We start from the raw sequence: 13,295 nt of genomic DNA, 5'->3' as shown, positions 1-13,295 counted from the left end.
GAGAGGGTGATTTGACTGATGCTCGTAACAGATTGCATCACAGCAGGAGACGAACTAAAACAGTTTACGCACCGCGGCTCTCCCTAAACTGTCTAACAGTGGCAGCGCTCCACCTTGTAAATTTGGAATAGTAATTTAAAAAATTTCCCAGCAGTCTATCTCCAATTGGCCTTCACTGGGAGTACTGTTTGATATCAGTGAAGTATCGCAGCGTACCACCTCTGAACAGCAGAAATATGATCTCAGCTCTGTGAAAGCAGACACTCTCGCTACAACAAAACATCTGAGCCACGTTAAATATGTTTTTATTCATAACCCAGTATATACCACACCCATGTTTCTTTACCTTAGTGAACATTTTCTGATACATTTGATAAATAAACAATGTGGACACTGCTGTGACATGTGACCCGTGGTAACACCACTGACATGGTGTTTCTGTAAACACAAAAGAAAAGATCCATGTGCATGTCATTCCCATCTGTATTTCCTGTCATCTTCCTACTGAATAATGTTAACATTCTCTTTTGGGGCACTATGGCGATTATTGACCACAATGTCCACATGTTCGAGTCCAGCTTGGGACTTTGGTTGCATGCCCATAATGCAACTATGTTAAAATTGTGTTAAATTCCTGACCAGTAAACGTCCATACCTTACAAACTCGACACCCGCAGTTTAAAACGCAGAGTTTCTGTTACAAATATAATACAAATTGTTGTTGCACGATGAGTTGTGTTCCTGCTGACCGGTAAACTGATCGATACGCCTAAAAAATAAAGTGCCCCTTTAAAAAAAAAAACAGAGCCTTTTTGTGAATGTATAAAAGCCAAAATGTAATGAATAGAAATGCAGGAAATAGCAATGACTTGAATTCTTTGTACTTCGTTGTGTCACCAAAGACCTTGAAAAGTCCCCGTCAAACATCTGTCTCCTTATTTCTAAAATTATCTGCTAATTTCTTCCAACTTCAAACCAGATTTCAGCCACAGATTTCTGACAAATGCATCTAAAAATTGAATTAGTTGTTGATCATAAGCAGAAGGGCTGAACACGGGTCATCGAGGTGCTTTCTTCTGTCGCTAATAGCCTGTTTCTCGTCTCCAAAAAACACATTTTCTTCATCTGTAATTGGATTAGTTACCTTTAAAATCTCCATCCCTGCTGTTACTTTACCTCTTAAAAACATGTCAAATCTGCACCTTTCTAGCCCCTCCCCTTCCGATACAAACAAAAATCAATTTGAGAATGTTTTTTGTTATTTAATTTTGATGAATATCTCTTGAGTGGCACTTAACAAAATTGAACCAATGCGTTGGTGGGTGGGTGTGGGTGGCTGGCTGATTGGGGGGGAGATGTGAGGCGGATCTACCTTCCAGAATAAAACAGTCTAACACTCATTACTCTGAAAAACACTTGACTTCATCATGGCCTCAATTATGTGGTGCTGGATAAACTCCAGTGTTACTGAGCTGCTTTCGCTGAACGGAGGGGGGGGGGGCCAGTGTTTAAATTCCAAAAACTGTCTGGAAAAGAAATGCGCCTTAAATCCTGACCTCCTTATCTTTTATTGACGGGGTTCCTGAGAGTCTTTGAGCCGAGAGACGCCCACATCGAGCCACTTTAAACCTCAAGTAGATTTTTATAGACTTAAATAATAAAAAATACAGCAAACTGACGAGAGTTTCATTTATGAGAACCTTCACACGACTCTATGAAGAGTTCATTTAAATCTAGTTTGTTTGCTTGTATTATATTTTATTAAATAGTTGCTTAAAACAAAAATAACTTGTTGATAAAAAAGACACTTTTTGAACTGAAATGGTGCATTTATCTTACAAAAAAAAGGTGAAATGTGAGGACATATTAGCCATATATTGTCAGCTCAACTAAAACATAAGCAGAATTATAATAAATCAGTGGTAAATGTGTGGTTAAACTCAATTGACTAGGTTATTTATTTATTGTATATATATATATATATATATATATATATATAGCGTCATTGCAAGAAGTATTACAGGCCGCCTCGTTATGGCTCACTGGACGAGATACTATGAGCCTTTATAAGTCAGGAAAAATAGGCAGGAGGGAAAGAGAAAGTTTACTTCGACGTAGACGTTGGTCCTGTGATGTGGTGCTGAACTGATCCACTGACTAAGACAGAGTTTCTTAGTAATTCCTCTTTTAAATAACACTTCTCTCCCACTCAGTAGGGATCTGCCTACGGTCTGTACTTGAACGATGATGACGAAAGATGTAGTAAAAGGTTTATATCCCTCAGAGCGAGATTATTTAGATGCTAATGTGAATAAGTGCAGCTGCTAAACTTATGAACATGTCATACATTTAGCAGAAACATTTCATTCCAATACACCTGTGCTGTGGCAAAAAAATCGAATTATGTAAATCAAAGTTTTATTTGAACAGAAAAGGGGGAATACAAGAGTTCAGCACCTGGAGAGTGTAGGATGCACATCTGGGTGCATTTTGTTTTTAATAACCTAATAGTTAGCTTTGTCAGATGAATGAAGTTAGCCTCTGGGTGTCAGAATACACAAAGTAATCTCTGAGAATCACTCACACATGCTGGTAACATTTCTAGTAATTCAGGGGGGAGGGTTGGATCTGTGCACAGATTTCAGATGACACATTTCTCAACTCGGAACACCCACAACCACACAACGTTTCACAGAAGAGGGGAGAGAAAAAGGCAACTTAAAAGTTAAAAAACAAAGAACACCCGAGACCTCCGAGGAATCACACACAACGTTCAAGCAAAACAAGTAAATCACCAAGTCAAATCCTGCTGCAACCAGCCACAGCACAGGAACAGAGACAGACACACACACACACACACACACACACAAAAATTGAGAAAAGGCGAAGAAATGGAGTGTGCTGGTGAAGTTCAGCAGCAGCGAGGCTACGCTTTAATACTACAGCTCAGCGAGAGAGGCAAGCAGCAATCTGCCCCGCCACACTGACTGCCCACACACACACACACACACACACACACACACACACACACACACACACACCTTCTCCACAGGTGTGTGTATGTGGATTTTTAGGGTGAGTCATTCTCTCCCACGTAGTCGATACTCTACCAGCGGTTGTGGAGATCCCATCAGCCCTCACACAGTACCTGCAACGCTCCTCACACTCCCACCACTGGTTCAGATCCACGCTCACTTCCTGCACCACCACCACCACCGCTCACATTTCAGACTGCAGCAGCAGCAGCAGCAGCAGGAACATTTGGAGGTAACAGATGGCGATTTTATCAACAACAGTATGATCAGAGAGTGACACAACATTAGGGCATCACACTCATCATGCAGACTTTGTTTGTTCCACAATTAATAATGAGACGTACCAGCAATATTCAAACATTTAGATCTGCCACAGCAGAAATGTTAAATGTTTTGATTCTTCACATAATTAGGACTACTTATTAGTAATATGAAATGTAATAGCTGCAAGTCAATGTCAGAAATTAAGAGGGGCAAAGGTCAAAAATGTACCAAGACATTTTAGAATGCCCCTGATCCTACATTAAGCCATCATTTTATTTCTATTAAATTAAGTTCATTTCCATTTACGTCTCTAACACATTGATAACTGTATGCACATCATTTAGCCTCATTTGAACTATTTTTGTCTCCAACATTTTGTAAATGCCGCACTATTTTTAGACAGTTGCCCCCAAAATATATTTGTATTTCCTACACTGCAAGCCATAACTGTGCAGCCAAACTCTACAGTGAGGTATCTCAGGGCTGATGTATCGGCAAGCTCTCCAGAGAAGGAGAATACAGCATTATCTTAACTTAACTCTTAATGCCAATTCATTCTTTAAATGATACAGTAGGTTTTTAAATCAGGGTTCAGACGCTCGAGGGTCATGAAACTCACTCAGCATAGAAACGACGGAGGAAGCCTCAATGTGAGTAAGAAGGGGAAAATAATCAGGTGCAGAGCTGTTTCTGCAACCCCAGCAATGTGCTGTTTGGTGGTTGATTTTATTTGAAGGTGTTTCATAGCACCTTGCGATGCAAATATTTTTAGCTGGGATGACCCATGTGCGAACTGCACCCATCACCCCGGCAGTGTTAGCACAGTACTCCACCCCTGAGCTTCACAGAGCCCATTCAATAAAGCAGAAGGGCTGTGAAAACAAACCTTCTCGAGCACCCAGTGGGGCTGGCACCAGCCAGCAGGCTGGCTGCAGCCCAGAAAAACGCAGAAAAATCTGACTGGACGGCAGCCAAATGCTGGTAGATTTGGCTTTGGTTGGTCAGGTTTTGTGTGCTAGCGAGCCCTCAGACTGGTGACTATGATTTGGTGCTGGTGCTGCAGTGGAAAGATCTTGCATGCGAGGAGAAATGGTCAAAGTTCCTGACGGTTTCAGAGATGCACACATACAAAAAGAATACAATACTTCCAACACGGTTTGGTTTATGGGAAGCATTACAACATTTACTCTTTCACACTAATTTAGTCATAAGTCATCATGTATAGCTATGGTTGTATAAATCAACCAGTGTTCCAGCTTCAGTTGGTATATAATACATTTTTAATAGTTCCTCATAGGTTCTAAAGTTAGCCAAAGATTTGTGCTCCAAAACCCACATTTCCCCTGAGGGGATCAAGAAGGGTTCATCTTGTCTTTATGTTATCGTAAGTTCAACACCGATACGTCAATCACAGAACACCACAGAGCAGTACTTACCCGACTTTCTATCCGAGGGCGTAGAGCAACAATTTCAGGGTAAAGGTGTGTAACTCAGAGTAAATAACAGAAACATGTTGATCAAGACGAGGCGGAGGGCAGAGGATGCACACATTTCTAGGCAGCCATAATGTTATTTCATAAATTAAATAAAAGTAGAATTAGGGATTGATTTTTCGGGAACAACTTTTCCTGGGACCATAGAGAGCCTTTGGAGGCGAGTATTGTATACAATTTCTATTGTTTTGGGGTGAACTATTCCTTTGAAAATATTTAAATTGGGAAAAAATCTTAAAATCCCCAGAAGTCAAATAAGTTAGAAAGACCTAAACTGAAAAGAAGTTGGTATTTTGAAAGAAATGTCTGAGTAGCTTCCAGTGAAGTTATTTATTTTTTGGAGGAAGCATCTAGTGGCCATTAGATGAACTGCAGCTTAATGCACTTCCACACTGGCCAAAACCACTCAGCTGTGGTGTTCAATGTAAGAAAAGCCTGTTGATATCAAATGAGCCTACTTGCTAGTTTGTCCAGTAAAGACTTCCCTATGAAGACGGTTTACGTTATACTGACGCTGTATTGAAATGCAACTCTTGTGGTCATGTCTTGGGAGGTAGAGCAATGTGTATGCTTACTCAACACTTAGTGGGCTTAAGTCTTAGTGTCTTTGAAAAGTGGACATTGAATTGTCAACTCTTCCCATAAAAACGTGAAACTTCCCCATGCGAAGGCACCACGCAGCAAACCTTTACTGAATGAATGTGTCGGTTAGCTGTCTGTTGTGAAACATTTATCCATATGAGAAATATTCCGCACTGGACCTCCATGACAGTTCCAGATGTGGTTAACACACAAACTGCAGAGTCTCTACTGAAACGAGCTTTGTTGAGAAGTTCCCCAGAATGTGTGCTTGTCCCAAACTACACACTCGTCCAACATTAACAGCCTCCGTGGCAGCTGGGACTACAAAGTGGGTTTAGTTTAGTGCCGCGGGGGCACCAGAGGCTGCGGACGCTGCCATGTTTAAACTGTTACTGCATGAACCTGCTGAACCGAGCATGTTGGTTCCAGCTGAGGAGGGATCCACACTGTTTTCCACACACACATTTCTACCTGATTCAAAAAGCAGCTCAGATTCTCTTCTTCTCTCCTGACTCCGACTGCATATACAGTTTGAAGTACATGTCTCTTCCATTAGTCCTTTTCCTTTGCCTCAAGTATCAAGTCTCTCTGCTCTATTCTTTCTGCTTTAGGATCATTTGATATTTCACTCTCAAATATGATTTCTCCTCTTCCTCCCATTTGCTCTTCCTCAGTTCGTCTACATTTTTTTACTTGACAAAAGCACAATCTGCAAAGACCTCGGTTTTGACCTCAATTTTGGAGATGAAATGTCACATCTTTCAAAGTGGCCCTCTGACCTTTTCCTGGAGCCACTTTCTGGCTCACAAAAAGTGCCTCCGTCTGAAAATCTCTCTTTCCAGGTGTGACTCTCCAGTCCTCGTCCATCCCTCACACTCCTTTTCTTCTTTGTACATGGTCACTCATCTTTCTCTTTCAACAGCAATATTTCTACATTTCTGAAGAAATAAGAGCCAGCCCTGACTGGAGGCCTTAAAAAAGTGTTCTTCCTCTTTTTGTTCCTACTTCAGTGAGGGACTGAAGGACAATGAAGGTACAAAGAGCCCAAAGATGTGAGGCTGGGTTTGATTTCACTTTTAAGTTTCCTCTTTCTGATGGACCAGTACCCACCTGTACCCGACACCAGTGTGTCCTTTGGTAAACAACTTGTGGAGTCTCAGCCAGTGAAGATGAGATGATCCTCTCTGTTTTACCACTGAAACATTTACTTCTTTTAACCAAACATTGTGCTTTCTGATGCAGAGTTATACATGTTTATGGTTTGCTTTTGTTTCCTTAATCATGTGCAGTAGCCTGGTTCTCCGTCTCTCCTCCTGGATTGTCTACTCCGAGGCGTCTGATCAGAAACCTCCTCTGACTGACTGAGTCATCGCTGCCGACTGAGGCTCTGAACAAATCTCTGGGATTTACACCAGCTTGCTTTACAGTCTTCACTCATTACTACAAAAAGACTTTCTTGGTCTCCCACATTCTTATACAACTGCTTGTGCTGAGTGACATGATGTACGAATACAAAAGGAGAAAGGGATGTTCTTCACAGGTCCATAGTATTTGTACAGTTTCTTATCGTTCTGTACGTAAAGTTGTGCTGTCTTTGCGTCACCTCAGGATGTCCTGACTAAACACATTCTAGTGATGTGTTTTCACACAGAGCTTGTTCTCCATGTAGACATGCTACTTCAGTCTCACCTCTTTCCCTGTGTTTATCCATGCGGCTCAGGTCCGGTCTGAGTCTGAGTTGAGGATCTGTGTATGTAAAAGTTGTCTGTGCAGCATATTTTGACTAACAAGGAGAACGTGGATGAAGCAGAACTTAAGATTGAATCATTGTTACATTCATCTCGTAGCTAAATGGTCTACGACTATATTCCATTATCACTTAATCTATAATTGTTTCTGTTGATCATCTTCAAATCACTTATGTTGTCCAAAGGAACAGTTCAAGAACCCAAAGATATCCAACTCACACTGATATAAAACAGAGAAAAGCAGCTCATCTGAACATCTGAACATTAGAACTTGGTAAATGACTCTGCAGGTGGTTTGTATTAGCAGCTGCTTATTTCAATTTAAGAAACTTTAAAAACGCTTTTAAAGCATTTGAATGCTTTTGGACCTAAAGCCACATAGACAGCCTCTGAGAAGTGTACCTACAGATTTACAAGAACCTCTGGGTGGTCTTCAGTGGGAGCTAACGTCTATCATTCTTTAGTTTAAGCGGTTATTGACACCCCTTCTGGATCACATGCGCTGCATAATAAATTATTTGGAAAACACAATTTTACAGCGCAGTGCTAGAATCTTCTCAGTAGAAAAAGCAGCCGTAGATCTGACACTGGCGTCACACTGTAGGGGGAAATTATATCTGTGTTGCTCACATGGGAAAATGGTAAGAAGAAAGTAAGAAGAAAATAATCCACTGCAATCACACACCCCCACCTGCAACGTCGGTTACCTGTCTACTTGTTGCATTGGTGAACAAAGGACTCACATCTCCTGCTCCCACCACAATCCTGCAGGGCAGCCATAAAACCAACACGACTCAAGACCTGGGTGGTAAATGGTGAATGTCAAAATGGCATTTAGACAAATTTCAACAGAAGTTCAGCCATCTCTGAAAAACTTCACCTTTGCGCTCATCATGTAGGAGCTTTTACACAATTCTTTCTGATGGTATCAGCAGGATGATTCATGAGCGTACTGTCCAGACGTAAAGTGTTTTCGCTCTACAGAGAGAGTTTTGCACACCAATACAAATCCAACACTTATCAGCATTTAGCGTCATCGTGCTATAAAGCTAACACTAGCAAACTACCGGCTCACATAATGCCTTGAGATCAAACAACTACAACAGCCAAGACGAAAACCTTGATGGCATGTTGTTGCTTCTTCTTTTTTTAAACTAAATTAAAAGCTCTAAAGTGGATAAAACTGAGCAGATTTTCTCTGCAGTCAACAGCAACATATTTCCAAATAAAATGCCTTCCCAGATCGGAGTGTATCCATGTTTCCCAGTTCAATACTCAGAGAAGAAGGCTTTAAAACAGCTATATAAACAGAATAATGAATAATATCATTAATGGATTTTAAAGGTTTTGAAAAAGGTGTGACATCTGTGGTGTCAAATCTGACAGAGAACATTAAGAAGTCGGGGCGGTTCTGTGGATAACATTTTACTCACACTTTGGGTTGAGTTTGATCCACAAAACTATTTGTTTGATGATTTGCTTTGATGAAATGTTAATAAGCAAGGTGAATGTGAATAAGAGGGAGATTTTGTGGTTATGATTGGATAAAAAAAGTGTGTTATGAGGTCAAACATTGGGTAAATGTTTGGCACTAGCACAATACTAGGATCAGGTAAACTGTTCAAAAGCTTTCATATAGAATACAGGAATGACCCCTCCCAGACACCGACGGGGTGACTACAACAAGTCCGGCTCCAAAACAAGATAAAAACTGCTACTCACTGCACTTCCTCAGAGGGGGAGGGGCTTCACTAGAGAAGAGAAGGGGGGGGGGGGGGGTATTTCTGAGGCTCCACCTCCTCTTCCAATGACTGTGCGTTCTCTCTCGTTCTCCGTCTCTCCTGGATGATCCTCAGGCGGCACTCTGGGTAATCTCCTGTGGAATCTGAAAGCAGAGAGGGATGTCAACGAAGGAGTGTGTGTCTGTGTGTGTGTGTGTGTGTGTGTGTGTGTGTGTGTGTGTGTGTGTGTGTGTGTGTGTGTGTGTGTGTGTGTGTGTGTGTGTGTATAAACAGGGGATGTTGGTGGGTGTGTATGATTGCGTGTATGTGCGTAAATGAAGGAGAACAATATGGGCCTTAAAAGCAGCACCACTACAACTTGGCAAAAAAAAAAAAGGAGGCTGTGGTTACCGTGGCAACATGTGCCAAAACTGAGAGAAGGAAAGAAGTGAGAGAGTGAGACAAACAAAGATTGAGACAGACAGCAAGAGAGTAAGACAATGAGAAAGCCAGTGGTGCGACGTGGGATAGTGGAGAAAGTCTTCTTCTCTTCACACTTTAACAGTAACCAGAACAACCAGAACAACCAGAACAACCAGAACAACCAGAACAACCAGAACAACCAGAACCAGCTTTAAGAGCAGATTCCAAACCAGTTTTAAAGTAGAAGACTAAATTAAATTCAAATCTTGTTTTTGAAATGGGATTCAAAGTCATCTCAACCGGTTTGCTGAACATGTGGATCTGGTCCGATTTGTATCATCAAGTCTGTTTCAGAGTAAAATAAAGAGTGAGATTTACGATCACCATTTAAAGTAGATTGATAGATGTAGTAACAAAAAAAAAAAAAAAAGAGTGCATCATATAAATAGATTCACAAATCAAGTCGCTTCTGTCTCCACAAATGTTTGGGGTAAAAAATGTCAAGCTAATTTGCTCAGTATTAACCTCTTTACAACTTTATATTATTCCATTGTATTCTAAAACACATTTAGCTTTAATTGCCCGTAGATTATTAACTGGTGGGTTAACATTGGTTCCACTTGCAAATGAGTTAAAGTGAATCCAAAAAGGATTCAATTCAATCTTAATTCTTTCAGCAAAAATGTATGAAAAATGTAATTTGTCTCATGAATGAAAACTTGATTGATATTCGAGGCTGATAACAACGTATTAATGCACTCTAACTATTCTAATTTCTGCTCTATAATGTTTGTATGTATGTTTTATTGATTGTTGCATCAGTGCCCGTGTAAAGTCCTATGGATTGCCTCTGTATAAATAACTTCTTCCAGGATTCGGACCTTCCTCCGTTTTGAGTCGGCAGAGCTCACAATCATCACGTGATTCACAAAGAAACGCCCTGGATTTAAAAATGTCAGATTTCAACGTTTATTTTGAGCCGAAACGCGTTCCTGTTCGTGATCAACATCTCAACATTATGAAGCTCCTTTAAGAAGGAATCACTGTGTGTGTGTGTGTGTGTGTGTGTGTGTGTCTGTGTGTGTATGAGATCATCAGAGGACTGCAGCACAGCAGGGAGAGAGACAGAGAGACATTGAGAGCGAACAACAGGTCTTTTCCAGAGTCTGGATCCCCCTCAGGACTGACCTCATCCTCCATCCATCACCAACCTGATACTAAGCAGCTCTGCTCTGGGACTGTGTGAGTGTGAGTGTATGTGTGTGTGTGTGTGTGTGTGTGCAGTCCTCTCACACTGCTCCACAGGCCCAGAGGTGATCATCACTGCACTAAAATACTACAGATTAGAATCCAACAGTGAGTGTTTGTATTGTACTCTACATTACTCGGCTGACATTGTGACGCTGCATTCACGCACACAGATATAAGTAGTAAATCTGAAGCGCTGTCGAGCTCCACATTGATGTCATGTCAGCAGAAAATCTTCACACCTTCTGCAGACTGAACACTGTTTCAACTGCACCTCGGCCAATAAAAAGAATGCTAATAATGATGTTCTTTGTATGTTGCACATTGGTACATTGGTTTGGCTTATTGAAGCTATTGTTCTGCAGATTTCACCTATTTGAAGCTGATGTTCTTGCAGGATTCTTATTGTTATGAGTTGTATCCTCATGAAGGCGCTTTGGACAAAAAGCATCAGCTAAATGAACTAATGTAATGTGCGATTTACTTTATTTACTTGCATTATAAGAGAGAGAGAAGTATTCCCATATTGATTGGTTATAAAGATGAAACGTTTGTTAGAGAATGATGTAAATGGTCATGTGAAACTCTGTATTTGTAGTTTCAGATGTGGTTTTCTGTATGAACTAAGGATAAGGAGAGTTTGTGAATAGTATGTTTGAAGAAAAAATGTTTTGCATGCATGGTATCTATGGTGATGTATCGATCACATGACAGATCAATGTGATGAATATCGGGGAACACTCTGATGAAGAAAGTGCGTTGGGTGAATAAAGTGTGGTGTGTTGGAGAAGAGCTGTGCAACATACTTCATTTATTTATTTAATTTAATAAAAAATAACCCTACTACACAGAAGGAAGTAGTTCATTTACTGTTGCAACGTTTGTTTAAAGAGTACTGAAGAGCTTTATTTCAGATTTTTTCAAACTGTTTTAACATAACAATGAGTTGGTAAAAGCGATTAGCAGGGAAGTCCTGTATCTGTGCTGGAAGAGCCCCCCTGCTGTCAAAAGGACCGTGATGGCTCTAGTCTAGTTGTCGCTTGCATTTCGTCAAAGGACATTAACATAAAGTTGATTTTCTTTTACTTTCCCCCTGTAGTTGCCGCTGGGCGGTCTATATCTCTGTGTCCCTGCCGGGCTGCAACACCAGCTCCCGTTCACACGGAGCAGCAGCCGGTCACTGTCCCAGCGTCTGTGTGGACCACCACTAAGTGTTTCCTGTATTTCACTTAGAAGGGTCAGTTCACCCAAATTACAAAAACAATAATGTCTTCATTAAATCACTGGATGACAATAAGCTGTTTGTAACATCTCCATCTCCGATTGGTAGGTTAGAAAAAATGTCAACTTTATGGTTTTAATTAGGAACTCCATTATAACCGAGTCAGCACGATTACAAAACTCACCAGACATTCAATGCACCCCAAAAAGTAGTGAGTATGACCAGCCGGGCCTGGTTACATCAGTACATACTGCCACGTGTCGATCATTAATACCGTTACTCACTAGTACTAGGTTACTCGTTGTTTTTGATATACATGAACGTGGGAACATTGAGACTGTTCATAAGATGCGCGGAGCTTTTTGGTTGTTTTCTGTGAGCGATATCTTTGCCCCATTTCTCTCCCCATACGAGTCACACATCACATATCAGGGTATATTATTTTATAGCTTAAGAGTTTATATATATATATATGCACTTGTGGTGCTAACACTTAAGGTTCAGATGCATTCTGCTGAGTATCACTGTGAACAAGAGACCCTTATTTAACCAGCTCAGATTAATATAAATATGTATAAATAAAGAAAACGGTCAGTATTGTCTTCTTTTATTGTTTAGTTATCTTTTGTAACTGATTTGGTTTTCTTTCTGCGATGGATGTGCGGGGTCTGTATACATTGATTTTTTTTTTTTAAATAAATGTGTGAAGTGAATGGAATTTAATGTATGGTGCTCAACGTGCTGAAAAATAAGTTTGTCATTTTATTAAAAGTGTCCCAATAACTGAATAATCCCAGAGCTCACTGTGGACTACTTTATTTGTTTGTCATTTAAATGAATGAATCTACGAAACACGTTCACACTGTTTCTGGTTTTAAGCCCAGATACACACAAACAAAACTTTTTAAAGATGGAAATGTTTGGTTTTTTTCCCAGTGCGACGTCCCAAAGAGAACAAATCTTCTGTAAGCGCGTCTCACAATACGCCAGCGCATCCTCTCGTGTCTACATGTGCTGCACTGTGTGCTCCAGGTCTTGCAGTCCTTTTGCATCATAGGTTCATACGTGAGGTCCAGCTGCTCTCTGTCACTACATGCTGTATTAATATTTAAGTGCCAAAGTCACCGAGACAAATCTCTGTACGTCCTGTACTTCCTGACTCTGACGCAGGGAAGCCTCAGATTAATGCGACGGTGGCGGAGGACGTGTCCTCAATCCATTTTCCTGTCCATACATCAGTGCCAACGACTCGCTTAAAATATATTTAGGCTGCGGCGCTCATCTGGTTATTTTGCATATCTTAATTAGTGCTTACAAAGCATACAAATGAGTCGGTCGGCCCTAATTAATTAGCTTTGTGGATATTCTTCTTTAGTGGCAGTAGTGAGTCTGTCTGTCTGATTTCTGTTTTTGTCCGAATCTCAATTTCATCAATCAGGTCAATTAAAGAGCGGACTCTTGTTTGCAGTGATAGCAGGCATTATTGGGTGATCTAGACACAAAGTGGCACTAAAAACATAGATTTTGTATCTGAATTTGTTTCTTTCTAGATCCACTTG

At 40.6% G+C, this 13,295-nt stretch overlaps 1 protein-coding gene across 3 annotated transcripts in view; it reads right to left on the bottom strand.

The window, feature by feature from the left end:
• LOC115015901 (zinc fingers and homeoboxes protein 2-like) overlaps positions 1–13,295 on the bottom strand; it is a 98,589-nt gene that overhangs the window by 60,867 nt on the left and 24,427 nt on the right. For all 3 annotated transcript variants that reach the window (XM_029443521.1, XM_029443523.1, XM_029443522.1), the window contains exon 2: positions 8,845–9,007. The gene's annotated coding sequence lies outside the window, so the exon portion shown is untranslated. The remainder of the gene's footprint in view (positions 1–8,844; positions 9,008–13,295) is intronic.

Source organism: Cottoperca gobio, chromosome 11 (genome assembly GCF_900634415.1).
Source record: "Cottoperca gobio chromosome 11, fCotGob3.1, whole genome shotgun sequence".
In the NCBI taxonomy this organism is placed as follows: domain Eukaryota; kingdom Metazoa; phylum Chordata; class Actinopteri; order Perciformes; family Bovichtidae; genus Cottoperca; species Cottoperca gobio.
Note: the sequence above shows the minus strand (reverse complement) of the source record. Positions and strands in the feature narration are given on the sequence as shown.